The sequence below is a fragment of the Carassius carassius genome, chromosome 17 (genome assembly GCF_963082965.1).
Source record: "Carassius carassius chromosome 17, fCarCar2.1, whole genome shotgun sequence".
In the NCBI taxonomy this organism is placed as follows: Eukaryota; Metazoa; Chordata; class Actinopteri; order Cypriniformes; family Cyprinidae; genus Carassius; species Carassius carassius.
The window spans coordinates 3,823,181-3,850,976 of record NC_081771.1 but is presented as its reverse complement, the minus strand read 5'-3'; the positions used below and the strand labels follow the sequence as shown (position 1 = coordinate 3,850,976).

Sequence of the window (27,796 nt, the reverse complement as noted above, 5' to 3'; positions counted from 1 at the left end):
TACGTGGTTGCTGCCAAGTTGCTGTGTGATAACTGATAAGTATTTGCAAGTACCATGGTACAGTATATTCAAATACCAGAGTATTATCATCTGATACCATCATGGTATAATCACAGCACTGTTTTATAAGGAGAAACCACTGGTAATCATTCAGTCACTACAAAAAAGTATTAGCAACATGATATTGCAACATGATATTGCCATACCGAACGTACCACAGTATTCTTGGAAGTATCTTTGAGCACTGATTTTATAAATTAAAAATAAGAATTGTTTTCATTTGTTAAAATAAAGTTCACATAAAATCAATTATAAATATTAAAAGACACATTTGATATATTGTATTAGTTGTAAGATACAAGTTAAAATGACAAACACTGAAATACAAAATACATTAGAGCTAAAAAATAAAGATTTTAATAATCTGAAATAAAATAAATGTAAGTTTAAGTACTAAAATGGCTAATATTTTAATAAAAATATCTGAAAATAAATATAAAAATCTAACATTACAAAAGCATATAATAAATTACTAAAGGTTTACAATATGAAAACTGAAAATATAAAAAATAGAATTATAAATATTAATAAACAGTATAATAGTACATATAACACTGCCTTCGAGTACCATGGTACTTCCATTTGATACCATCACCTCATACTGATAAAATTATTTATTTTATATGTTATTATGAATAGTGTGTGTGTGCGTGCGTGCGTGCGTGAGTGTGTGTGTGTGTGTGTGTGTGTGTGTGTGTGTGTGTGTGTGTGTGTGTGTGTGTGTGTGTGTGTGTGTGTGCGTGTGTGTGTAAAAATGCAAGTTTTCTGTTAGGATGTGAATTGTGATTAGGTAGGTTATTGGATATACTATATTACAGTAAAACAATAAAAGTGTCTAGTGTGTGTGTGTGTGTGTGTGTGTGTGTGTGTGTGTGTGTGTGTGTGTGTGTTAGAGTTGTCTTGTTCTTGTATTCTTGTATTCCAGAAGAGGGTAAGATCATTGTAATGTTTTTCCTGTGATGACCAGAAACCCACTTGCACTATTATAACTATTAAATGGCATATCAGTAGTTCATCAACCCATTCAAATGTAGCCCTTTTCATCATTTTATTTTAATTTAGACTACATAACTAAGTTAAATGAGGCGATTCCAAATAATACACAAAAACTTTACTTTAAAAGATAATCGTAAACGTAAATTGAACGTTTTTTTATACAGATTCTTTTAAAAATCCCAAGATGGACATTTTACCAAGGAAGAACGTTCCAACGGCTGCTCGAAGCTTCGAAATCTTTATGAATCTTTTGTTTTGAAAGCTTGTTTTTTTTTTTTGCGTGATGTCAGATTTAAAAGGACTACATATTGTGAATATTACATTAACGGTATCCTATGTATCGCCATTTAATGAAAACTGTAATTAAACTGTTTGTTGAAACATAACAAATAGACGGTTGGAATGTTTATTATATATTCTAAAAAATTATGCTACAGAACGCTGATTTCTAATTTGCTTTGATTTTATGTCAAAGTAGCTGATTCTGTTGGTGTTTTTTGTTTTGTTTGTTTGTTTGTTTGTTTTTATTGTTGTTGTTTTTTGTATGTTTCATTCTGAATCAGAAACATGTTTTATCCTGGTCAATTTTATTGTTTAAGAACAGATTATTGATGTTTGATGCGATAGTCATAATATATTATAGCCTATTTTCCTTTTCTTCAGCTGATGCCTGCACAATCCAAACGGATGCATCTTTTCCTGCAAGGAGACTGAACACATACTTTGGGATTAGAGACATAACAGCAGATGACAACAGCAGGTTTATTTTTTCAGTTCAGTAGCTTCCTGTACAAACACACCATCCACTATTATCTTGTCTGTAAAAATAGAAATGTATATCTGAAACAGAACCTTTACCTTTTTTATCTCAAAATCCTAGGTGAATCAAAGCAAATTAGTGAATAATATATAATCTGTAAGGAAATGGCACAATCAAAAAAATTTCCATTAGTATAAGGCCCTGGAATTTGTAGCAACCGTAACTTTGATGTCAGGCTGCAGAACGGATCATTTCAGGTGGCTGCATTGCATCAGGGTTATGTTTGAACACGTGACTGCCTGAGATACGTGTTGAGGATGTGTTGCTCCACGTTCATGAGCTGCATTGAAATTCTGGGTTGCATGATGGAAGGACAAGAGGACAACACTTTCAGGTTTTAGCGTCCATTTGTGGAGGCTCAGAAAGCATCGTTTGATGCCATTAAAGCAACAGTTCACTGGGGAAAAAAATATTTTGTACTCACCATCTTGTCTCTCCAAACCTGTATGCTCTTATTTTTCTAATTATTTTCTACTTTGGAGAGTAGAGTCTTCATGCAGCTCTTTGCAATACTTTAAGGTAGATAAGGTAGGCTCAGACCATTTGGCCTTGATGAGAAATATTTGAGTTCATATTGAGACTTTTATGGATGCTTATTTCAGCCACAAAATAAAAATATAAAAACGCTATCTGAGAATTTTTATCTCACAATTTTGACTTTTTTTCTCACAATACTGCTTATATCTCATAATTCAAACATTTTTCTCACAGTTCTGAGCTTAAATCTGAATTGAGAGATATAAAGTTAGAATTGCAAGATTCAAACTCAGAGTTATGATATATAAATTGGAATTATAAAATAAAAACTCAGAATTGTGAAGGAAAAAAATCAGATTTGCAAGATATAAACTCAAAATTGAAAATAATACACTCAGAATTACAAAGAATAAAGTCTGTATTTTTAGATATGAACTCAATATAATTGGAGAATTGCAAGACCTTAACTCAAAATTGGAAGACATGAACTAATTGCAAAATATAAACTCAAAATGAGAAAATAAAAACTCTGAATTCTGAGAAAGAAAAAATATGTCAGAATTATAAAATATAAACTCAAAATTATGAATTTATAACTTGCAATTGGGAAAAAGGATCCATATTGATTGCAAACTTTAGTATCTCGGTAAACTTGAGGCCATTGTTGAGATATCTTGTTGAGACACAATTGAGATTCCTGTTTTTTAGAGAAAATTCTGAAGTTTCTTCTCTGTGGAGTAGGGGTTGTGGATGGCCTATATCTTCTGGTCCAATTGTCAGAATCTTTTATTAACATACCATCTTATTCTGAAAGCAACTTGTAAAAGTGGAGCTCAACTGACATCCAGGTCAAGCTGATGTGGGCCAGGAAACACTTTTAAATTTGCAGACTCATTTTCATCCACCAGCATCTCCATTCAGAGCAGTGGCCCACGGTTTGCCAAAGCTTTTTATACTTTAATTACTCAATGGTGTAAGTATATGGTCATTGATTAAAAAAAAGAGGCCCTTGCTGTTAAAAGTGCCACACACACAAACCCAAGTGATTGTCTGGTGTTTTTTCTTGGGGCGTGTCTTATTGAATCTTTGCTTGATCACATAATATTACCAACCAAGCAAAAGCGCTCAGTCTATCACAGTATTGCAAAATCCACTTACCAGATTCACAAAGTGGCGTGTCCATAGGCCAATCCCTCTAACAGGTTTTAATATCCACATAGTGCTACACGTTTATCTCTCTTAGTTTCTCCTAATATATGCTAACTTTCCTTTACTTAAGCCCTCTGTTTTGGCATTTAACTTCAATTGGAGCATGTTTGTTGTAATGTCATGTGGGTCGCCTCAAAATTTGGCATTAACAAATAATAATCGAAGTCGAAATGTTCTTGTTTCTGAACATTTGTGTGTAACTTACACCATGTGCGTGTGTCCTGTCGCTATCGAGGCCTTACGTGCCTAAGCCTAAAGCTATGTTCGAAATCGACCTATTACACTAATGTTATGCACGACTTGAAGGGATAACCACAGTGTTTTCAGTCATATTATACATTTATTAGTACGTGAGTACAACCGATGTAAGTTACACTTAAAGTGAATACACAGGCAGTGAAAGTCTGATAGTCCTTCTTCAGACCAGACGTTCACAGGATTTTGCTCACTCGTTTTCATTAACTTCTTCAAGTGCACTAGTTTATTAATATCTGGATACAGCCACTGCCAACGGACTGCGGATAATTTAGTTGTAAATTTGATTTTGTTTGATATTCACGATAATGGCTATTATAATCCCCGTTTTTTGTCACTTTGGGTGCTTCTCATTTCTTATTTGTGACATCAGGTTCTCCCTCGAAATCGGGTCTCTGTTAGGACCCCAAGAGCTATCGTTGCTCGTCCACATCTACAGTGAAAGTACTATGGTCATTCAAACCCATGCGAACATTAGAAGTTTTTTACTTTCCCAAGCTGGGAAAATAAATGTAGGATGTAGCATACACTGTTGTGATAGACTTGGCTTTTTTAGCAAATTGATTATTCAGTATATTTATATATTCCTTTTTAAATCTTCTATTTACAGATTTTTGGTCAGGATAAATCCAGAGAGCACAAAATGCAAATCCAAATTTCAGCAGAGCCATAACAGTGGTAGGATGGTGCAACATAGAAGCAGGGCCCTGAATCCACATGTTTCCAGCTTCATCAAGGAATTCACCAATTATAACTGGCTGAATTATTAGAGTTAGGTAAGACTTTTAAGTACTGATTTAGTAAAGAGGAAAGATTAGTCAGTGTAGTTAAAAGTATCAACAAACAAAAATCTAATTTCAATATTTTATTTGCTTTTAATGGGAAATACAAACATTACATTTAAATGTAATCAGGAGAATTTTTACATTATTTGTATCAAGAAGGAAATTCAGAAAGGGGATGCATTGTGAATCGAATATCTCTGTGTAGGTCTATGCAGTGTTGAATATGTTTTTCATTTCTTTCAGCGTCTATGTTGTTCGACATTGCAGCGTGCTGATGAGTATCGCTCTTTCGGTTAATAAAGAGGTAAGTCATTTTCAGCTATTGAAGAACGCGGTAAAATTCATAAAATGAGAGCGGTTTTAGCTTTGTAACGGATCGAGGAGTTCAGGATGTCTATGCAGTGTTGAATTTGTTTTTCATTTCTTTCAGCGTGTATGTTGTTCGACATTGCAGCGTGCTGATGAGTATCGCTCTTCGGTTAATAAAGAGGTAAGTCATTTTCAAGTCTGTTTATCACATTGATGCCTGTCAAGCTGTAGTGCAACTCAATTTTTGTGTTTTGTTCTCTATAGGCAGCAAAAACCTGGGATCTGCATTGGCCCTGTCAAGTCTGGAGAGTGTTTTTACCGTTTAATGAATTAAATTGTAATAAAAGCTTTTAAATTGACTTCTGAATGTTGTCATAATTTCCGTGACATCTAATAATCAGTAATATAACTGTGTGAATTTTTTTTTTTGCATACAAGCCTTTATATTTCATTTTTTAAGCATGTAACAGATTGTAGTTAGTTATATGTTGTGTATATATGCGTATATGTGAATATAAAAACTACCGTAATCAATTATACTGCATAGTAACTTTACAGTATTTTAAAATACAGTGCAAAAACATGAACTGTAATTAATTTTACAGTATAAATATACTGTAAGTTATTATACAGTATGTTGTGAACTACTGTAGTCAGATTTACAGTAATATTACCGTGAATAAAATACTGAAGCTTGCTGGCTATTTGTTGCCAGTAAGTTACTGTTGATTTTACGTTAAATTTTTTACAGTGTGACTGATGCCCGTAAACATGAAACATGGGCACTCTCCACAGGAAGTGGATGCAAGAGGGCAAGATCCATAGTCAGTCTTATGCTGTGTGGCATTTAGATCCTCATAAGTTCAATGAATCATGGGTAATTTCAGGTGTTTAAAGGGTTACTCCACCCAAAAATGAAAATTTTGTAATTAATTACTCACCCTCATGTTGTTCCAAACCCATAAGACCTCCATTCAACTTTGGAACACAAATTAAGATATTTTTGATGCATTTTGACATCTCTGTCCCCAGACAGCAATGTATAATTAACACTTTTAACGTCCAGAAACATCAAGAGCAATGAGATTGGTAAAATAATCCATGTGACATCAAGGGTTCAACTGTAATTTTTACGAAGATACAGTACGAGAATACATTTTGTAGGCAAAAAAAATATAAATAATGACTTTATTTAACATTTCGTCTCCTCCGTGTCACCCGAGAGCCATTTTGGAGAGTATCCACTGAATGCAAACAGCCTATACCACACGATTATGTTGTTTTTATTCAAATCAAAGTATAAATAAACATAGAAAACGTATCCGTGTGGTGTGGCTGATGCTGTCCAAAATGGTGTTATGGTTACGTTTGCTTCCCTTCAGTCCATAGATCTACAACAGACACCCCTTAGTGTGCTGTGACTTTTCTGGGTTGTAATGAATGGGGGAAATTCACGTGAGAGAACACAAAGTCTCCATCGCGCTATAATTGGATATGATCGGTTATGATTGAATGTGATTTGTTCATGTGATATATCCTACCTCTTGTTTTTGTGCGAGTTCTCAGCCTGAATGAAGAAAATGATGGCATTATTGACTAATTAAGTAAGTAAACTACTCTCCCGCTTAGATACCACTACTCTGTGTCTTGTCAAAATAAAACTTGAAATAGTCTGAAAACATGATGACTGTGTCAGTTTTTAGTGAGCATTCAGCGTGAAGAAATGAAAAGATATATCTTCGTGTCGGTTTGTGTCTGTGTCTGTTTACAGAGCTTTTTTGACCATGACCTGAAATAAGTTGACTATTAAAAGAACAGCTGAACATCAGTTCACAAAAAAAAAAATATATATATATATATATTGGTAACATTTTACAATTAGGTGTCGTTTAATGTGTTAACTAACATGAACAAACAATGAACATTTATTACGTTATCTATTTATCTTTGTTTAGATTAGTTAATACAAATAGTGTTGTTCATTGTTAGTTAACAGTGGAAAAACTAATGTTAACAAACACAACTTTTGATTTTAATAGTGCATTAGTAAATGTTGAAATTAATATTAACAAAGATTAATTAATTCTGTAGAAGTAGGATTTTGTTTATTCTTAATTCATGTTAACTTCAGTTGTCACGTACGGTGTTACAGATAACACAGGAGAGGGAACCAATTGCAGGTAAGTCCTTTATTTGAAGGGTAATCCAAAGGGGTAAACAGTCCAGGCAGGGTCAAAACCAGAATATCCAAACATAACATAAACCAAACAAGAAGACAAGGCAAGGGCAAGAACTGACGGACATGAATTAACATTCAACAAGGAACATTAAACAAGGACTCCGTAACACAGACTCAGACAGACCGGGTATAAATACACAGAAGGATAATGAGGGAACAGGAGACAGGTGGGGAACAATCAATTACTAAACAGGAGGAAGGTGACCAAATAAGGGAACAGGAAGTGAAAAGGAGACAGACACCGTGAGACAGGAGGACACCTAGTGGAAACCCAGGGAACACAACCCAGACAATGTGACAGGACCCCCCCTCTACGGAGCGGCTCCCAGACGCTCCACGACAAGACACGACACAGACCAGGAGGGAGGCGGACAGGTGGAGGCTCAGGGGGAGGGACAGAGGGCCAGACTCACTGAGGGGAACAGACAGGAACATAACAGAAACCAAGAAACACAAAACAGAAATCCATAAGGACATCAAGTGGCGCCCCCCAGGGCGGAGCAGAAGACCACCACAACCGTGTGGTCAGGACGGAAGCCCCCCAGGGCGGAGCAGAAGACCACCACAACCGTGTGGTCAGGACGGAAGCCCCCCAGGGCAGAGCGGAAGACCACCACGTCCTTGTGGATGAAGCCAGAGTCCTCCAGGGCGGAGCGGAAGACCCCCACAGCCGTGTGGTCAGGGCGGAAGGCCCCCAGGGCGGAGCAGAAGACCACCACAGCCGTGTGGTCAGGACCAGAGCCCCCCAAGGCGGAGCAGACCTCCGTGCGGCTGGACCAACGGGACGACGAAACTCTGGTAATTCCCTGGTGTCCTTACTGGACTCCAGAAGATTGGTGCTGGCCTGACACTGCTCATGAAGATCATTGGTGACTTGCATTTGCTCATGAAGATCATTGGTGACTTGCATTTGCTCATGAAGATCATTGGTGACTTGCATTTGCTCATGAAGATCAGAGGTGACTTGACTCAGTCCTTGAGGATCACCGGTGACTTGACTCAGTCCTTGAGGATCACCGGTGACTTGACTCAGTCCTTGAGGATCACCGGTGACTTGACTCAGTCCTTGAGGATCACCGGTGACTTGACTCAGTCCTTGAGGATCACCGGGGACTTGACTCAGTCCTTGAGGATCACCGGGGACTTGACTCAGTCCTTGAGGATCACCGGGGACTTGACTCAGTCCTTGAGGATCACCGGGGACTTGACTCAGTCCTTGAGGATCACCGGGGACTTGACTTGACTCTGGAAGGTCATCGGTGACTAGCCCTGACTCTGAAAATTCAACAATCACCTGACTCGACTCCGGAGAGTTCGCTGGCACCTGACTCGACTCCGGAGAGTTCGCTGGCACCTGACTCGACTCCGGAGAGTTCGCTGGCACCTGACTCGACTCCGGAGAGTTCGCTGGCACCTGACTCGACTCCGGAGGGTTCGCTGGCACCTGACTCGACTCCGGAGGGTTCGCTGGCACCTGACTCGACTCCGGAGGGTTCGCTGGCACCTGACTCGACTCCGGAGGGTTCGCTGGCACCTGACTCGACTCCGGAGGGTTCGCTGGCACCTGACTCGACTCCGGAGGGTTCGCTGGCACCTGACTCGACTCCGGAGGGTTCGCTGGCACCTGACTCGACTCCGGAGGGTTCGCTGGCACCTGACTCGACTCCGGAGGGTTCGCTGGCACCTGACTCGACTCCGGAGGGTTCGCTGGCACCTGACTCGACTCCGGAGGGTTCGCTGGCACCTGACTCGACTCCGGAGGGTTCGCTGGCACCTGACTCGACTCCGGAGGGTTCGCTGGCACCTGACTCGACTCCGGAGGGTCCGCTGGCACCTGACTCGACTCCGGAGGGTCCGCTGGCACCTGACTCGACTCCGGAGGGTCCGCTGGAACCTGACTCGACTCCGGAGGGTCCACTGGAACCTGACTCGACTCCGGAGGGTCCACTGGAACCTGACTCGACTCCGGAGGGTCAGCTGAGACTCTCATCCTGTGCAGCGGCGCTGGGCAAGTAGCCATCTTGGGCCATGACTCTGGACAGGCGGCCATCTTGTACTGTGGTGCTGGGCTGGCGGCCATCTGGGGTTGTGGCGCTGAACCGGTGGCCAATGTGGGCATTGGCGCTGGGCTGGCGGCCATCTTGTACTGTGGCGCTGGACCGGTGGCCAATTTGGGCATTGGCGCTGGGTTAGCGGCCATCTTGTGCTGTGGTGCTGGACTGACGGCCATCTTGTGCTGTGGCGCTGGGCTGACGGCCATCTTGGGCTGTGGCACTTGGCTGGTAGCCATCCTGGGCAGTGGTGCTGGACTGGCGGCCATCTTGGGTTGTGGCGCTTGGCTGGTTGCCATCCTGGGCAGTGGTGCTGGGCTGACGACCACCCCGCCGGAAGAGACAGGAGTGGCTGGGGCATCCCACAGAAGCCGATGCTGCAAATAGTACACAAACTCCCAGAACTCCAAAGTTTCTAAATGCGCCATCTCCTCCTGAGAAACTGGATCATCCAGCCCGCTGTTAAAATAATCTTTAAGGGCTGCGTCATTGTATCCCATGCCCTCGGCCAGGGACCAGAACACCTGTGCCAGGGCACCCACCTCATTGCCCTCTTGGCGGAGGGCGATCAACTTCAGATACTTCGCCCTCCGCTCCACCATCCTGGCTGGGGAGCGGGAAAAAGACATACCGCTGGTTCCTTGCATGATGGAGTCCTTCTGTCACGTACAGTGTTACAGATAACACAGGAGAGGGAACCAATTGCAGGTAAGTCCTTTATTGGAAGGGTAATCCAAAGGGGTAAACAGTCCAGGCAGGGTCAAAACCAGAATATCCAAACATAACATAAACCAAACAAGAAGACAAGGCAAGGGCAAGAACTGACGGACATGAATTAACATTCAACAAGGAACATTAAACAAGGACTCCGTAACACAGACTCAGACAGACCGGGTATAAATACACAGAAGGATAATGAGGGAACAGGAGACAGGTGGGGAACAATCAATTACTAAACAGGAGGAAGGTGACCAAATAAGGGAACAGGAAGTGAAAAGGAGACAGACACCGTGAGAAAGGAGGACACCTAGTGGAAACCCAGGGAACACAACCCAGACACTGTGACATCATAGGTTAACTAATGACAACTAATGAAACATTATTGTAAATTGTTTCCAAAACATTGTTCAAATTGTTACTCCCTTAAGTTATTATTTTGGAATAAATATAAAAATGCTTAAAAACACTATGAAATGTATAATTAATATTAAAAATATTAAATAAAATAATATTAATCAAATACAAAATAGAATGATATTTGTTCTCTTTTTTATGCAATATTTATTTAACAAGGAAAATGTGACAACATTGATTGTAACAGGGACAAAAATATATATATGTGTGCACACACACACACACACACACACACACACACACACACACACATGCTAATAAATTAATCAATTGTGAAATTGTAGCTTGAAAAGATAAATTAAATTATCTCATTGTTACATTTTTTTTTTAAAAATGACACTTTTTAAACAACCGTTTTTCATCTATATTTGCTAATTTCTGAATGTCTAGATATATTTCAAAATTAGCAAATTAGTTTCAATAAAAAACTCACTGTTTTTTAGAGTTCTTTTTAGTTATTCTATTTAGTTTTCTATCAAATCCTTTGCTTTTCTTCCTGATATTTTCCAAATGCTTATTATGTAACAGCTTTTTGTTTAGACCCGCATCATTTCAGTTATTGAAACACAGCTTAATCGGCAATCCTGTTGGCTTCACCCTGATTTTTTACGGTAATTCTCTAATCTTGTTATGTTGATGGCTGTGAGAGTTGAGCAACATGCACAGATGTAATCTCGCCCGTTTACTTCTGCTGTCTGTTATTGTGCTGTTTCCAAGGGTACTGATGGTCACACACTGATTCACTTGATGTAGATTTGAAGCAGCTCCTGCTCTAAAAACAGTCCCACTTTTAGGACACTACCTTTGGTTGGCACATGAGAGAGTCCCCTTCGTGTCGGCCTATTTAAACACGTCCTACACTGAACTCAAGACTGGGTTACAACTCACATCTGGAAGTTAATCAGAGAGTGTGTTTATACGTGCAACAAAACTGATAACTGCTCAGCTACGCATCCAGAAAAAATACAAATAAAATAAATAAATAAATAATATTACTGAATTTGATTAGTTAAAAAAAAAATCTATCTAGTCCAGGTTTTTTTTTTTTTTTTACAAAATAATAAAAATTTTCACATTTCTAATGCACTTAATAATAACAAAAGTAATCAAATGTCAAACATTTACGTTTTTATGACAAAAAAAATATTCAAAATGTATCTTTTAACTTACAATCTGCAAAGGAGTGAAAAATATGTTCAAATGCTGCATTTCATTTCAAAGAACTTTAAAACAAGATTTTTAATGAATAAGCTATTCCCAAAATCTGTCCTTTTCTGTCGCTGTCTGGATGTAGTAATACAGCTGGGTCATGTTTGCAGTTTCTTCTGTCATTGGCCATAATAACTTTAACCTTATAACCATAGGCATAAAATAAAATCTTCAGAATCTTCCATCAGCCGTTGTGTCAGTTTTGCTGGGGATAAAGGGGTAATACGAGACTTTGTCACCTTATGCTTGTCAAAAGCAAAAATGCTATGAAGTGCATCATATTTTTTGAGCAGATGTGACATGATGGGGCACACACAAAAAACAAAGTCATATAATGGTAAGTAAAATATGACAGAGGTTTCATTTATAGGAGTGTCACTGTGCAGCTGTAATATGAGTGGATCTGTGCAGAAATGTTCTGAAGTGTTCTGCCATAATGCTGAGTAAAATCAGTCTTTATCAAGCTCTAATGTGAGTTGCTCCAAAATAGGCTCAGACCACCTGTGTGTGTTTACATGCGCAATCAGTGCGCCTCTCGCTGAGACCCACCGCGCCGCAGGGCAACAGCAGCTACTCACTTCCTGTGGATAACACATTTGTGAAGTCAGGTGAAAAAATAGCTCTTCTATCGTGTTGCGTTTGAACTTTGGATCTGTACATTTAGATTCAAGACTCAGAATTAGAGTTGGACCAAAAGAAAACATTTGTTTTGTTGAATTTCAGTGCTTTCTTGAATTCAAAATAGCATATATTACTATTTCTGCCTAATCTATGCGTCAAAAATAGAGTAAGATGCTAGCATAATATGTTCAAAATTAAATATCTTGTTGTTTACCACATATTGCCTAGTATATTGGGAAGTTGTGGCCTAATGGTTAGAGAGTTGGACTTGCAATCGAAGGGTTGTGAGTTCGAGTCTTGGACTGGCAGAAATTGTGGGTGGGGGGAGTGCATGTACAGTTCTCTCTCCACCTTCAATACCATGACTTAGGTGCCCTTGAGCAAGGCATCAAACAACCCAGTCTCATATAAAAACGTACCCTGACTACGTTGGTCCAAAGTGCAAAACATAGAGGGGTTACAATAATTGCCCTTGAATTGTATGACTGTTACGTTTTTTATTGCCTATTCTTTTCCTATTGTTTTGCGTCCAAGTCACGTGACTTTCAAGATTCCGACCGTGAGAACAAAAAACATGGCAGACATTTCTCTCATTTTTAGTGAAAAAAATCTATATTTTGAGTTAGTTTCTACATAAAAATACGTTTTGATTACATTTCTAGCGAGAAATATATATTTTATTTTCATAATATTCACTCGGTGAATGTACATAATCACTCGCTTGTTCGTTGTTGCGAAGATTTTTCAGATCTCGCCAGAATAACGTGAAACTGCAACGTTTTGGTTGCTATGGACGCTGCTATCGCCTAGCATAGCTGTGGCCCCAGATTCCACATACTCTTCCTTGCGATTTCGCTCCGTCTGACGGATCAAACCCCCAACTGCTCCCCGGGCGCCGCAGCATAAATGGCTGCCCACTGCTCCGGCTGTGTGTGCACAGTGTGTGTGTGTGTTCACTGCTCTGTGTGTGTGCACTTCGGATGGGTTAAATGCAGAGCACGAATTCTGAGTATGGGTCACCATACTTGGCTGAATGTCACTTCACTACACTACATATTTCTTAATCGTTTAAAAAATGGTACGAAAAACAGAATGCATTATAGAACATAATATTATGTACAAATGGTTATTTTTTACTATTGGTCCGATCTAGTATAAAATGTCTAAACATTTTTTTGCTTCTAATCAAGTAAAAAGTAATGAAAGAGATTTAAAAATGTTTAGATATTATTGGTCACGCTGGAAATGGATGCTCAAATCACGTGCATTGTATGATAGGATACTTTTTTTTCATACAGTTTGCATGTTATAAACTGCACCTTGTAGTAAAACATAGAAAACTGTAGACAAACATTTGCTTAATGAGTATATATACAAATACAGGATTTCAGGAGTCAATGTTTACTAAAATCATAAAACTGAAATAAAACTTAAACGAAAATGAGAAATGTTGACTAAGCAACTACCTGAAATAAGTTTAAGTGTTGAAACTACTAAAAGAAAAGAAAATATAAAAAAAATAAATTCAAGTTTTATAGAAATGTTAAAATAATAATAAAAATGACAAAAGTACAAAACAAAATTACTAAAACTTAAAATTAAAACTAAAAAGCTACTTTCAAAATTCAAAGATAACACAGAGAAGGAGTGAAAGTACTCAGAAAATGTTTGTTGCCTTATAACGCAACCCAAGCACAACGCCCACAAAAATAGAGCAAATAGCTGTGTCTAGCCTTATTATAATGAATTAATAAGAGGTTGAGGATGGATAAACTGAGCATTGTTTTGTATCTGTTTCCCCTCCGTCTCTGCCATTACCTTCAACATTTACAGAGGTCATCACCTTGCAATCAGGTAGTGGGTGTGTGTGCGTGTTTCTTGTCATCAAACAGTGCAAAGTAATTAAATAGGTACCCAGGAGACACAATTCTCCAGCAGAACGAAATGAGGATGTCTCTGCCGATGTGTCCTCATGACATCTTAGGTGGAACATTGGAAGGAAGCGAGCGAGCGAGAGGGAGGGAGAGGTACAGCTGCATCTGGACGTTGTGCTCTTGCTGATGATGTGGGATTTGGGAGAGGAGCTAACATAAATCAGTAAAGGTAACAGTAAAGGTCTCGCTCTCAGTGTTGGTGATAGTGCAAAGCAAAGTAAGGAGAAGACACTCTGCTTTCATTAGCTGCTGTCAGAGGTGCAGATATTCCAGTCTGCTCTCATTTGACATTGGTTTGTCTTTAAGAGCCGCTCTCATCAGCCCCATCTCTACCTTCACAGTTCTGGGGAGCTCTTCAGCCCCAAGCTGCTCTTTATTTTTATAATAAAAGTTGTTTACTGTCTTTTTTTTACCTATATCTATCTATCTATCTATCTATCTATCTATCTATCTATCTATCTATCTATCTATCTATCTATCTCCGTCCATCCATCATTCTATCTATCTATCTATCTATCTATCTGTCTGTCTGTCTGTCCGTCCGTCCGTCCGTCCGTCCGTCCGTTCGTCCGTCTGTCTGTCTATCTATCTATCTATCTATCTATCTATCTATCTATCTATCTATCTATCTATCTATCTATCTATCTATCTATCTATCTATCTATCTATCTATCTATCTATCTATCTATCTATCTATCATTATACCAACCCATCCATTGATTCATCCATCCGTAAGTCAGCCCATCCATCCATCCAACCATCCATCCATCCAACCATACATCCATCCATCCATCCTCCATCCATCCCTCCATCCATCCATCCATCCATCCATCCATCCATTATTCTGCAACAAAACTAGCTGACCTCTGAAGAAAAACTGATCATAGAAGAAGACAGTTTACAATATAATGCCTGCGTTAGCGTCCTGAGGTGATGCTGAGAATGCATCTGTATTTGCTTTCAGTTATGAGTGACATTCCGGCAGATTTCAGAGGAGTGTGGAAACAAGCTTGCATATGTGTAAGAAGCATTTGTATATGTGTACTTTAGTATGTTATGACTTTGTTTCGGTTTAGAGGTGGAAAGCAGTACAAAACATTTGATTAACATTAGCTTTGTGCAGATATGTCCGCAGATAATATGGTTTCCCTGTTTGTTGGGATGTACAGGAAATCTGTCTTAACCAAATGGCTGTGTTTACAATAATGACCGAATTGAAACAGCTGGTTCGCACACACACACACACACAAAATGCATATTACTCACAGACGCAGCAGAATCATGCATCAGACTGACCTAGAAAACTAGAAAGCCACCATCATGCTCTGCTGCTTCTACAAAGAGCAGCAAATAATACATAAATAAATAAATAATCCACTTACAATGATTGATGTTAGTTTTTAATTTTAGTTAAATTTTTAAGTTGACAAATTGGTGTAGTTTTTAAAATAGAATTTTAATTGATCACTTATAGGTTATTTGCCTAAAATGTTAATATTGGTGTATTTATATAATTTTCATATTTTAAATTATAATATTTAGATTTTTACTTATTTTAATTAACACACACAAAGAGTTTACCTGCAAAAACAGATAACTCTGTTTTTTTATATTAACAAATCATGTTTTTTATTGTTAGCATGTTTTTGTGTTTTATTGTGTAAGCTGTGTTTTTTGTTGTTGTTGTTGTTGTTGTTGTTGCTGTTGTTGTTACTTAATACTCTTTTATCCAAAGCGACTTACAAATGAGGACAGTGGAAGCAATCAAAAACAACAAAAAGAGCAATGATATATAAGAGCTATAACAAGTCTCAGTTAGGTTAACACAGTACACCTAGCATGGGATTTTAAATAATATAATAAATAAAAAGAAAACAGATAGAATAGAAAAAGAATAGACCAAGCTAGTGTTAGAGGTCTTTATACACACACACACACACACACACACACAATTGCATAATAAATTAAAAGAAAATAGAATATAAAAAGATTAGAAAGGTAATTAGATTTTTTAAGAATAGAATTAGAATAGTGAGTGTTAAAGTTAGAGGGTCAAATAAAGATGGAAGAGATGTGTTTTAAGGCGATTCTTGAAGATGGCTAAGGACTCAGCTGTCCGGATTGAGTTGGGAAGGTCATTCCACCAGGAGGGAACATTTAATTTAAAAGTCCGTAAAAGTGACTTTGTGCTTCTTTGGGATGGCACAATCAAGCGACGTTCACTTCCAGAACGCAAGCTTCTAGAGGGCACATAAGTCTGAAGTAACAAATTTAGGTAAATGGGTGCAGAGCCAGTGGTAGTTTTGTAGGCAAACATCAATGCCTTGAATTTTATACGAGCAGCTATTGGAAGCCAGTGCAAATTGATAAACAGAGGTGTGACGTGTATTATTTTTGGCTCATTAAAAATTAATCTTGCTGCCGCGTTCTGGATTAATTGTAAAGGTTTGATAGAATTGGCTGGAAGACCTGCCAAGAGGGCATTGCAATAGTCCAGCCTGGACAGAACAAGAGCTTGAACAAGGAGTTGTGCAGCATGTTCCGAAAGAAAGGGCTTGATCTTCTTGATGTTGGATAAAGTAAATCTGCAGGATCGGACAGTTTTAGCAATGTGGTCTGAGAAAGTCAGCTGATCATCAATCAAAACTCCAAGGCTTCTAGCTGTTTTTCAAGGAGTTATGGTTGATGTGCCTAACTTGATGGTGAAATTGTGATGAAACGATGGGTTTGCTGGAATCACAAGCAGTTCTGTCTTGGTTCACAAGGTCACAAGTTCAGTTTCATTATATATATATATATATATATATATACACACATAGAGAGAAAAAGAGCATCAGTTGTTATTGAAAATTATGACATTTCAGTAATACGATGTTACTGTGCCAGAAAAAAAGAAAGAGAGGTGCCTAGGAAGATGCACGCTTTCACCTGAGTGTTATTCACAGCAGATGCTATATGTCTCACACACACCTGCTAAGGCCACACTCTCTTGTTCCTGTGGTAACCTCATTTGTTGTTGCCTGCTCACCTACTGGGTCGGTTGAGCAAATCCAAGGACAGCGATGCATGCAGGCTGTCTCTATTTACCAGCGACAGCCAGAGTGAAAGAGGCAAATAATGCAGCCAGCTGTTTCCCACCGAGGGCCCACTACCTGCTGTAGTGTGAATTCATTTTACCAGGACATGCTGAGTCAGAAAGCAATTTATAGATGACGTCCCACCACTATATTTCTCTGGGAGGGCTGCGGGGCAGGCGTGTCTTATGGGCTAAGCATTGAAGATTTAGATCAAAGATGAATATGTGTAAATAAATTTTCCTTTATTCCTTGCAATCAAAATTTTGGTTTTGATGACAAATTATATTATACTGTACTATCCTCCCTATGTGTTTATTGTGGATTTACAGTCTAAATGCTTTAGTTCTAAACTAAAATGCTCCAGCATTTATTGATGACATGCAGCGAGTTCTTGATTGAATATGGGAATCTAAACTGTTTGGTAACCAACACTGTTTAATACTTCTCCTTTTGTGTTTGTGAGGTTTGGAGTGACATTTAATTGAGTAAATGTTAACAGAATTTTAAATTTTGGGTGAACTGTCCCTATAAAAGCCTGTTTCGATTTGCATTCAGGAAGAAAATAGGGTTAATTTTGAATTCATGTTGCTATTTTTAAGTAATCTGATTCTTAAATCTGACATGTGCAAGTTATAGACTTATTATGTGATGACTTGTGCAGAATCTCTCTGTTCCTCGCTTCATTTGCCAACCACAAGTTCTTGGCACTCGTTTTAAGCGTGCCATCGGTTTCCTCCAGTACACATCAACCTAGATTGCTGAAAATGGAGCAGCCTGCTGCCAGTTAATATAGAAATTGGGGCTCAGAGGACGAAGCTATGTCTTTCATATTCGAAATCTTTGGCTAATCACTAAAACGCGGAGGATGAAGGACAGGCTAAGTGTGTCAAGCATCGGTTCACATCTTGAGAAAACAATGTTAAACAGAGAGGCAGTTACTATGCTAGATCTGGACTGAAGCTGAAGTACAGTCCATTTACTTAATCAAATCACAGTCAATCAAATGCTTAGACTGTAGAGGAGATGCAGTTAGAAAACAATAATGATTTCATTTGTGCTAAGGAGATTTTTCAGACTAACACCTGTTTTTCAATATTCCTTGGCACTTATTGATCAACATTGATTGTTTTTAAGTCAGTTCATCCATTTAGCATTTCTTGCTCACATTTTTTGCCAGGCAAATCCTGTAGTGCAACTAATGCAACAACACTTCAAATAGAAAATACAAGCATATGAATATGTACATTTTTCAAAATGCACTGTATATATTTATTATTATTATTATTCAATGTGTTACTTGCCATTTCTTCGTTGCCTACTTGTAAATAAAATATAAAATAAAAAATAGTTTCAAAGTAAATCTTTCACCAAATTTTTGAATAAAATTCAATAACAATTTGCAGTTTTTCATTCTTTTGTGAAGTAATAATTACATTGCAGCATTGGTTGCAACTGCAGTTGTAAAAGGATTATGAGAAATGCTATGAAAATTAAAATAATAAAAAATAACTGGAAACATATGCCAAAAAAATTGCATATGCTTTGACTGAAATGTAAGCCATTAATCACATAGAAATACACTAACCACCACTCAGAATGGAGTAACACCCTGGCAACCACCTAGCAACCACCCAGAAGAACCATTAGGCAACTGCATAGCAACGCACTGACAACCACAGAGTGAGTTTTGCATTATCAGGCACCAGTCATCTTTCCTTCAGAAAATGTACAAATCTAGTTTCTCATTCATGTTTCATGCTGAGATGATGTATGCCACTCTGCTGTGCTTTGCTCCTTCCTTTCAATTGTCATAATCATTCACAGTAATCCAGGGAATGATTATGTACTAAAAATGGCATTATAAAGACTAGGCCTATATCATGTAGTATAGTTCAGTCCTTTCTCTCCATGCATAGTAAAGAATCTCCAGCTCTCTCCATTATGTAGCTGAACAACTGATGTGTGCTATTGTCCAAGTCAAGACTATTATGTTCGCTCTCCAACATGAGAGGCTGTCTTGTGAAGCAGTGCATTTCTTGAATAGATATTTAACAGCCCCGTATTTCAACCAAGAGGATTGAAGTGAAAAGGTTCTAAGGTTAAAAAATCCATCTCTCACATCAGATCCATTTGTTTAGAACCGTTTTCACTTTTAAACAGTGGTCGCATATTTCTCTCCTGATTCAGATGAGACAACTTTTCACTGAAGAAAGCAATATTATGGATACAGCACTCATATTTTAATGAGAAGCAATGGTTTGAAGTTAAAATTTTTGGATTTGTTTCTTAAAATCATGCAGCTTTTCACTTCTCAAGTAGTTAATTGATGGACTGGAGTGCTGCTATGGATTACTTGTGGATTATTGTGATGTTTTTATCAGATGAGGATCCATTGGTGAGCAAGCATTACAGTGCTAAATTTCTCCAAATCTGAAAAAACCAACCTCCTCTATATCCTACGGCCTGATGGGGAGTACACTTTCAGCAAATTTTTATTTTTGGGTGAACTATTCCTTTAAATCTAGAGTTAGGGTGTTGTTTTTGCCAGTAGTGTTATTAACTAAAACTATTAAAAAATATACTTTTGTCACGGTCTTCTGTCTTTCTGTAACTGTCTTCTGTGAGTGTTGTGTTTGTTTGGTGCCATGTGCTTTTGTCCTGTCTCTTTTCTCACCCCGCCCACCTTGTCACCTCATTACTGTTTAGTTGCTCCACCTGTGTTTCACCCTTGCTCCCGGACTCATTACCTTCACTCCGCACAACTGTCTCTCAATCACACACAGCTGTTGCTCATTGTCATGGACTATATACTGTATTCTCTTCTCACACACCACTCTGTCTGGTTGTATTATTGTTACATGTCCTGGATATCTGTTCGGTTTGGTTTTTGTCTTGTTGGCATTTTTTGTTTCATTTATATTAAAGTAATGTCTTCCCTGCATTTGGACCCAGACCCTGTTTCTTCCTCTGCGCGTCCTGACAGTAATTGACAAAAAAAGCCTAAATATAATATAAATATTAGATTCAACTTACATTTAGACTTAAATTAAATGTAATTAGACATTTTCCCGAGGTACTAAAATTACTAAAATTTAAATAAATAAATATTTGTAAAAATATTTAACTGAAAATATAAAAATAAAAGCAACATTTAATAAAGTACAGTAGCATATAACTAATACTCTAATAACACTGGTTTGTGTCCCTTACCCTAAAGTATAAATAGAAGTATTAATGGGACTTGCCTTAGTCATACAGCTTTTGTGCACAGCTTTCATTAACGAGGAGAACAACAACACATACAGCGGCGTACTGTATGTCTTTGATTTATGAAAAGGTGACCAAGTCAGCATCAACACATGCTTCTATTGCTTAACAAATAAATCTGCTTGAACATGCCTTAAGCAGGTCTGCACAGATTTCCCTGGAGACTCGCTGCTATAGATATTATTCTCAAGTCCCTTCAGGGAACATAGACTCGTCACTGTACACCAGCCTCTTTTGTGCTGGATTATTTTTTGAAGGGTTTATTTCAAGACATTTCCATCAGGCACCCAAAAGAATAATTTTTTCCCTTATTTATATAATTTATATCTACATTTATCCGTTAAATAGTTCACTAATTTTAGACATTTGGCAGAATGTATTGAGCTTCTTGTAAATGAAAGATAAGCTTATGAGCGATCATAATAATAATGACCATGTTCAGTTATTTAATGCTGTCTTTTTCAGTCATCTGGGTTACCGTCCCAAAATAACCCAGCCTCATTTTGGGTCTGAGTCATACGTGATATAGCATCACTGAAAAGCTTTATGAAATAGACTCACTCATTGCGGTATCTGTTTAATTGAACAGTATTCCTTTCTAAATACTGTGAGAAAATGTCAATGTCAATGTCACCTTTATTTATATAGCGCTTTAAACAAAATACATTGCGTCAAAGCAACTGAACAACATTCATTAGGAAAACAGTGTGTCAATAATGCAAAATGATAGTTAAAGGCAGTTCATCATTGGATTCAGTGATGTCATCTCTGTTCAGTTAAATAGTGTCTGTGCATTTATTTGCAATCAAGTCAACAATATCGCTGTAGATGAAGTGTCCCCAACTAAGCAAGCCAGAGGCGACAGCAGCAAGGAACCGAAACTCCATCGGTGACAGAATGGAGAAAAAAAACCTTGGGAAAAACCAGGCTCAGTTGGGGGGCCAGTTCTCCTCTGACCAGACGAAACCAGTACTTCAATTCCAGGCTGCAGCAAAGTCAGATTGTGCAGAAGAATCATCTGTTTCCTGTAGTCTTGTCCTGGTGGTCCTCTGAGACAAGGTCTTTACAGGGGATCTGTATCTGGGGCTCTAGTTGTCCTGGTCTCCACTGTCTTTCAGGGATGTAGAGGTCCTTTCTAGGTGCTGATCCAGCATCTGGTCTGGATACGTACTGGATCCGGGTGACTGCAGTGACCCTCTGATCTGGACACAGACTGGATCTGGTGGCCACGGTGACCTCGGAACAAGAGAGAAACAGACAAATATTAGCGTAGATGCCATTCTTCTAATGATGTAGCAAGTATATAGGGTGTTATGGGAAGTGTTTCCGGTTCCGGTTTACCTAATTAATGCAGCCTAAAAATCCTTTAACGGATTTGGATAATAAAAGCATATTAGTATGTTATGTGTATGCCAGGTTAAAGAGATGGGTCTTTAATCTAGATTTAAACTGCAAGAGTGTGTCTGCCTCCCGAACAATGTTAGGTAGGTTATTCCAGAGTTTGGGCGCCAAATAGGAAAAGGATCTGCCGCCTGCAGTTGATTTTGATATTCTAGGTATTATCAAATTGCCTGAGTTTTGAGAACGTAGCGGACGTAGAGGATTATAATGTAAAAGAAGCTCATTCAAATACTGAGGTGCTAAACCATTCAGGGCTTTATAAGTAATAAGCAATATTTTAAAATCTATGCGATGCTTGATAGGGAGCCAGTGCAGTGTTGACAGGACCGGGCTAATATGGTCATACTTCCTGGTTCCAGTAAGAACTCTTGCTGCTGCATTTTGGACTAGCTGTAGTTTGTTTACTAAGCATGCAGAACAACCACCCAATAAAGCATTACAATAATCTAACCTTGAGGTCATAAATTCATGGATTAACATTTCTGCATTTGACATTGAGAGCATAGGCCGTAATTTAGATATATTTTTGAGATGGAAAAATGCAGTTTTACAAATGCTAGAAACGTGGTTTCTACGGAAAGATTGCGATCAAATAGCACACCTAGGTTCCTAACTGATGACGAAGAATTGACAGAGCAACCATCAAGTCTTAGACAGTGTTCTAGGTTATTACAAGCAGAGTTTTTAGGTCCTATAATTAACACCTCTGTTTTTTCAGAATTTAGCAGTAAGAAATTACTCGTCATCCAGTTTTTTATATCGACTATGCAATCCATTAGTTTTTCAAATTGGTGTGTTTCACCTGGCTGCAAAGAAATATAGAGCTGAGTATCATCAGCATAACAGTGAAAGCTAACACCATGTTTCCTGATGATATCTCCCAAGGGTAACATATAAAGCGTGAAGAGTAGCGGCCCTAGTACTATGCAAAAGACTATCCTAAGTCTATGCAAAAGAATGTTGTGGCCAATTGTGTCAAATGCAGCACTAAGATCCAATAAAACTAATAGAGAGATACACCCACGATCAGATGATAAGAGCAGATCATTTGTAACTCTGAGGAGAGCAGTCTCAGTACTATGATACGGTCTAAATCCTGACTGGAAATCCTCACATATACCATTTTTCTCTAAGAAGGAATATAATTGTGTGGATACCACCTTTTCTAGTATCTTGGACAGAAAAGGGAGATTCGAGATTGGTCTATAATTAACTAGTTCTTTGGGGTCAAGTTGTGGTTTTTTGATGAGAGGCTTAATAACAGCCAGTTTGAAGGTTTTGGGGACATATCCTAATGACAATGAGGAATTAATAATAGGCAGAAGAGGATCTATGACTTCTGGAAGCACCTCTTTTAGGAGCTTAGATGGTATAGGGTCTAACATACATGTTGTTGGTTTAGATGATTTAACAAGTTTATACAATTCTTCCTCTCCTATGGTAGAAAATGAGTGGAACTGTTCCTCAGGGGATCTATAGTGCACTGTCTGATGTGATACTGTAGCTGACGTCTGAATGGTTGTAATTTTATCTCTAATAGTATTGATTTTAGAAGTAAAGTAGTTCATAAAGTCATTACTGCTGTGGTGTTGGGAAATGTCAACACTTGTTGAGGCTTTATTTTTCGTTAATTTAGCCACTGTATTGAATAAATACCTGGGGTTATGTTTGTTTTCTTCTAAAAGAGAAGAAAAGTAATCGGATCTAGCAGTTTTTAATGCTTTTCTGTAGGATGTATGTATGTTACTTTCCCGCCAAGCAACACGAAATACCTCTAGTTTTGTTTTCCTCCAGCTGCGCTCCATTTTTCGGGCTGCTCTCTTTAGGGTGCGAGTATGCTCATTATACCATGGTGTCAAACGGTTTTCCTTAACCTTCCTTAAGCGTAAAGGAGCAACTTTATTTAAAGTGCTAGAAAAGAGAGAGTCCATAGTTTCTGTTACATCATCAAGTTGTTCTGAGATTTTGGATATGCTAAGGAATTTGGATACATCAGGAAGATAACTTAAAAAGCAGTCTTTTGTGTTAGAAGTGATGGTTCTTCCATACTTGTAACAAGAAGTAGAATTTACAATTTTGGCTATATGAATTTTGCAAAGAACTAAATAATGATCTGAGATATCATCACTTGGCTGCATAATTTCAACACCATCAACATCAATTCCATGTGACAGTATTAAATCTAGAGTATGATTTCGACAATGAGTAGGTCCTGAAACGTGTTGTCTAACACCAATAGAGTTCAGAATGTCTATAAATGCTGATCCCAATGCATCGTTTTCATTATCAACATGGATATTAAAATCACCAACTATTAAAACTTTATCTGCAGCCAGAACTAACTCGGATGTAAAATCACCAAACTCTTTAATAAAGTCTGTATGGTGCCCTGGTGGCCTGTATACAGCAGCCAGTACAAACATAACAGGGGATTTATCATTAACATTTGTTTCTCTGGATAATGTTATATGAAGCACCATTACTTCAAACGAGTTATACTTGTAGCCTGCCCTCTGAGAAATCCTGAAAACGTTGTTATAAATTGAAGCAACACCTCCACCTTTGCCTTTTAGACGTGGCTCATGTTTATAACAGTAATCTTAGGGGGTGGACTCATTTAAAATAATGTAATCATCAGGTTTTAGCCAGGTTTCTGTCAAACAGAGTACATCTATATTATGATCAGTGATCATATTATTTACAAAAAGTTTTTTCGTAGAAAGGGATCTGATATTCAATAAGCCAAGCTTTATCATTTGTTTATCCATATTGCTTCTGTTTTTCATTTGTTGAACCTCAATTAAATTGTTAATCTTAACTTGGTTTGGACGTTTTTTGTTTTTTCTAGTTCGGGGAACAGACACAGTCTCTATAGTGTGATATCTAGGTGAAAAAGTCTCTATGTGCGGAGAATCAACTGACCTCTGTGACGGGAGGCAGCTAGCAGACGGTCGGTTTAGCCAGTCTGTCTGCTTCCTGACCTGGGCCCCAGTTAGTCAAGTATAAACACTAAGACTATTTGCCATATTTCTAGAGAGAAGAGTGGCGCCACCCCAGGAGGGATGAAGACCATCTCTTTTAAACAGGTCAGGTCTGCCCCAAAAGCTCGTCCAATTGTCTATGAAACCTTTGTTATTCTGTGGGCACCACTTAGACATCAAGCCATTGAGTGATGACAATCTGCTATGCATCTCATCACCACGGTAAGCAGGGAGGGGACCAGAGCATATTACAGTGTCTGACATCGTGCTTGCAAGTTCACACACCTCTTTAATGTTATTTTTAGTGATCTCCGACTGGCGAAGTCGAACATCATTAGCGCCGGCATGAATAACAATCTTACTGTATTTACGTTTAGCATTAGCCAGCACTTTTAAATTTGCCAAGATGTCAGGCGCTCTGGCTCCCGGTAAACATTTGACTATGGTGGCTGGTGTCTCTATATTCACGTTCAGTACAATAGAATCACCAATAACTAGAGCACTTTCATCAGGTTTCTCAGTGGGTGCATCACTGAGTGGGGAGAACCTGTTTAATGTTTTGATCGGAACAGAAGAGCGGTGTTTTGACCCACAACTACGCTGCCTCACCGTCACCCAGTTGCCCTGCTGCTGGGGCTCTGTTTCCGGAACCGAACAATGTACAGGAATCCCTGAGCTAGACACATCCAAAGCCGTATCTAGAGCCCTAACATTCTTACTGTCCTCAATTAAAGTTTGGATGCGTGTCTCTAATTCTGAAATCTTCTCTGTCAGCCTAACTATTTCCCTGCATTTATCACATGTGAATCCCTCATCAGCGACAGGGATAGATAAACTGTACATGTGGCAAGAGGTGCAAGTAACAATGACGGGAGAAGCCATTACTCACCGTGCTTGATGAAATATTCTTACTGCGGTTGTTTGATGAACTTGTGAAAAACTGGAGCGAGGGAGAGGAGAAAAGAAAACAGCGATAGGTTCGAATGAAAACGCTAATGACAAGCTAACGAGTGCTAACGCTTTGCAGGTGTACTGCACTCACGGATATAAAATAAAAGTGAACGATCAAAGTTAATCTGATAAGATTGATCGATAATATCAGAAATATGGTGTGAATTAAGTTATATTTTACCACTTTAAAAAACAGAGAGTGATAGTAAGATAAAGATTCTAGAGAAAAAATAAAATAAAAACAGCTACACGGAGCTACAATTTGCTACAGAAGGCCAACAGGAAGTAGAGAAAACACTGTGGTGCATGAATATAATTATTCATGCACCACATTTGGTTGCTCTTGGTTATACAAGTGGATGATTGAGTAGAATGTGGTAATTTCTTGTATGCATGCATGAAATTACAAAACCGACATTAATCGCAAATATGCATCAAGGATTTATCTCTGTGTGACCTGGCTTGAAAGTTTAAAGGTCATCCTAATGACTTAATTCTAAATTAATGAAGTAGACAGACTACTTAATTGATTACCTGATAGAAACATTGATTCTGTTTCCTGCAGTTAATCCGAAAATCAAAGTACAGGACTTACATTATGTCATATGCTTTATAATAAAAGAGCTGAGTATAAGACCATTAAAACTCTGACACCATGGATGGAAATACTTTTTATGTGAGAAGGTGGATGTGAGAAAATATAGAAAAATAAATATGTTTAAATATGTAATATAGAAAAATAAATATATAAATACGATGCATGCAGAAACATCACCTTTAAAAGATATTTGCTTTCTTATTTTGATTGCTTTAAACATAGACATTCTCAATCTGACATATTTTTATTTTAAATCTCTAGTAGTATACAAGGAGAATGATACCTGGAACTTAGAAACTGATGGAAATATCATAAAACAATTTTAATTCATCATCAGACTTGATTGTAATGCATGATGCCAACATGAAACCTGCCCTATGAATACAAACTTGCACCGCTATGAAATTTTGTTTAACAAATGAAAACTTGGTTAGGTCATTGCTATGACTTGACATCATACCATTTATAAAAATGGCCTAGATACTAACAAATTTCATTTGCCTTTAAGCCATACTAACCGCAATGAGATCCCACCTGCATGGAGGGCAAATTGCTGTTGGAGTAGACTGTGATCTTAGCAATGCTCCTGTGTTGGTTAAACCTGCAGATTTTATTATGTCTGTGTCATACAAGCCCCCCGGGGAAAGCTGAAGAGAGGCCTTCCAAGATAAACCTGGTGGTGTGACCTTGAAGTTGACACCACAAAGATGGGTTATACGTGGCGACAGCTGGAGAGAATGGCCCAGTATAGAGGACTCAGTAGATCTGTTGTTGACGGCCCATACCCTGACAGGGGTGACGGCACTGAGTAAGTAAGTCATACAAGCCAATGAAAAATTTAACATAAAACAAGTAACCAGCAGGCTGACCTGTTTGAGTCTCTGGAACTGTAGAGATCTACACTACAGCCTGCTGGTGACTTCTGTGTATCACATGCGCTGGCAGGCTTGATTTGGGTTATAAACCGTTTAAATGGGTTATATTTTTAAGAATTAATTTGATTCATTCATGTGTGTTATATTTATACATTAACAAATGCATACAACTAAATCTAGATGGACAAATAATTATAGAGAATTTGCTGATGTTCTTCTGTTGATGTTGAATGAGTGTATCTAAAAGAGAATAATTTTTTTAAATTCTGCACTATTTCTATGCACTGCACTATGATGCAGATTATGTCACTTTTTCCATCAAAGCACAAGATAGGCCTACTCTTTGTAACATTATCAAATATGACCCAAGTATTTTTTTTTCTTTTTCTTTTTTGTGATTTAATGTTTTCTGCATAAAATCGTAAGGTAAAGAACATTCTGTGAAAATGCAACCTCGATATCTATAATAGTGACTGAGTAAGGCCATGTCAAAGAGGGTCACAAATGTATTATTAGATTTTATAAACCCTCTCTTTTTTTTAAATGG

At 38.2% G+C, this 27,796-nt stretch overlaps 1 long non-coding RNA gene across 1 annotated transcript; it reads left to right on the top strand.

Annotated features, from left to right (window-relative positions):
- Positions 1 to 1,435: 1,435 nt before the first annotated feature.
- Positions 1,436 to 27,170, top strand: LOC132160459 (uncharacterized). Its single transcript, XR_009438009.1, has 3 exons — positions 1,436 to 1,542; positions 1,720 to 1,816; positions 26,982 to 27,170. It is a non-coding gene; the product is annotated as an uncharacterized LOC132160459 (long non-coding RNA).
- Positions 27,171 to 27,796: the final 626 nt, after the last annotated feature.